Here is a 2,668-nt window from a genome sequence, read left to right as displayed (position 1 = left end):
GGGAAGTATTTACAGTTGGTGGCAACTGAGTCACTGGGTGGAGCAAGGTAGGCTTCTCAATCTTCCATAGTACCTGTTTGTCCCCAGCAGAGGCAGCTCTGCAGATGGTTTACAGGTGAAGTGCGGAGCAGTCCTCAACCCATTAAGCTGAGGCTTGAGGCACCTCCCTCTGTCAAACAGCAGTTGCTAAGCTGAGCGATTTCCCTACACTTACTGGGTTGCAGAGCAAGTCACAGCTTCTCAAATCCTTTTGTACTCTGATTTGCTTAATTCCAGTGTCAGCCAAGGGCTTGTCAACCCAGATAATAACTTTATTGAGTTTCTGGCCATGATATAACTACACCAAAGGGTAGTTTCCATCTCGTTTAAACACTACTTGGGATGGCAGCAATAAAGTGACAGCCAGTTGGCTGCTCCGAGATTTCTGCATTAATGCTGCGTCCACATATACTGTACTTAGTTATTTGGGAATGAAGGGCTGATCCCAAGGATCCACGTAAACTGGTTTCTGTCCTCCTATTACATGACAGCCTTGGGTTCTGCCAAAGATTGCTTCCATACAGCTGCTGCTGTTGTTGTTGTTTAGTCGTTTAGTCGTGTCCGACTCTTCGTGACCCCATGGACCAGAGCACGCCAGGCACTTCTGTCTTCCACTGCCTCCCACAGTTTGGTCAAACTCATGCTGGTAGCTTCGAGAACACTATCCAACCATCTCGTCCTCTGTCGTCCCCTTCTCCTTGTGCCCTCCATCTTTCCCAACATCAGGGTCTTTTCCAGGGAGTCTTCTCTTCTCATGAGGTAGCCAAAGTATTGGAGCCTCAGCTTCAGGATCTGTCCTTCCAGTGAGCACTCAGGGCTGATTTCCTTAAGAATGGAGAGGTTTGATCTTCTTGCAGTCCATGGGACTCTCAAGAGTCTCCTCCAGCACCATAATTCAAAAGCATCAATTCTTTGGTGATCAGCCTTCTTCATGGTCCAGCTCTCACTTCCATACATCCCTACTGGGAAAACCATAGCTTTAACTATACGGACCCTTGTCGGCAAGGTGATGTCTCTGCTTTTTAAGATGCTGTCTAGGTTTGTTAAAATGCTTAAAAGCTGCTAACGGGCAGTGTTATCTGATCAGTATGGGAAGCTTCCTTTCCAGCTCTGGGGTTGTACTTTCTCAAGGCCAGCCTTGCTGTGGTTGGGTGGCGGTGGTTGGTTGGGGCTAGAACCAGAGGCAAAACTGGAAGGAGCACTCCAGCCACGCAAAAGCCACATATGAACTTGGACACAAGCTAGGGGCATCGTCACGGTTTACTGGCACATTCTAGCCAGGCAGATGCTCTCAAGAGCGCAGAGCAGGGATGTTGAGAGGTGTGTCCTGGGGACAGAGGATGTGGCTTTGGGAGAGTCCTGAGGCCAACATTCAGTTCCTGGGCCTGAGATTCCCCACTCCACCTTAAAATAATCCCGCTACCAAAAATCATGCAGGTGTACATGGTTACCATGTGTTACCATGGCACTTGTTTTTAAATGGGCATCTTTAAGATTTTCTATGATGTTCCCCATTGTGGAGACAATTCAAGTACATCTAACAAGCTTGTACAAAGTATCAACTGAAAAATAAATTTAGAAACTCCTACTCGCCCCCCCCCCCTTTAAAGCTGTGAGAGCAGAGGAGGAAGAAGACAGGAAAGGGGATGAAAAAGCACGCCAAATACTTTGCCCACAGAAGGCAGTATTTTTTCCATGCATTTTGCATGGACAGAACATTTCCTAGCCATGTGGGTCTGAAAAAGGAAAAGGGTGAAACAACAAAATTTACACCAGCTATAGGTGAACTCATTATCAAGAAAAGCCTCCCTATTTATCATAATCAATACTTAGGTGTAATCAGTTCTGAAACTTACCAGTAGGTGACAGCCTTGAATCTTCAGTCATTGGTTTTCTCTTACAGTACCCATCAGTGAATACATAATGTACCATTGACAGCTCACTACTTTTATTAAACTATCGATCTGAGCATGTTTTTCCCTGACTCGGTAATACAACTTTTCCAAATACTCAACCGGAATACCAGTGTCTCATAGATTATAATGATGACTTAAAAGATTTATATCCAGATTTCCACTTCTACATGAGATAACCAAAGCGGCTTACAGAGACAATTTTCAAAATCTACCTAGTTTATTTTTTATCATCATCATCATCAACAACAACAACTTTATATCCTCCCAGGGGAGCCCAAATCAATAATGTTAAAAACACACATACACACACAAAAAAACCCTACGAAAAGTGTAACAAGGAAAGCAACAGTGCAGTTATACAAATCCAAGACCAACAGAAAATGGAGGATCATGTCACATTTAAATGCCGGGCTGCCAGATCACAGATCACCTGTTAAAACTGAAATGGTCTGGTCAGCCTGTAAGCACTGCCAATGAGGTAGGTGATTCCACATACTGGGCACTAGCACAGAGAAGACCCATTTCCTGTGTCACCATCAGATAAACCTCTGGGGAAAGTGGGAAAGGGCTCCCCCCCACCTGATCTAAGTGGACAGGAAGATGCATGTGGGAGGACTTTAAGGGTCCAACTCCTAATTAGTGTTGGGTTTTAATTGATGTTTTTTCTCTCACCTTCCCCAGTCCCCTGAACATAGCATTCTACAGCAATTCAA

The sequence above is a fragment of the Podarcis pityusensis genome, assembly GCF_964106645.2.
Source record: "Podarcis pityusensis genome assembly, chromosome: 3".
In the NCBI taxonomy this organism is placed as follows: domain Eukaryota; kingdom Metazoa; phylum Chordata; class Lepidosauria; order Squamata; family Lacertidae; genus Podarcis; species Podarcis pityusensis.
The sequence above is the reverse complement of the archived record's forward strand: the minus strand, read 5'-3'. Positions refer to the sequence as shown.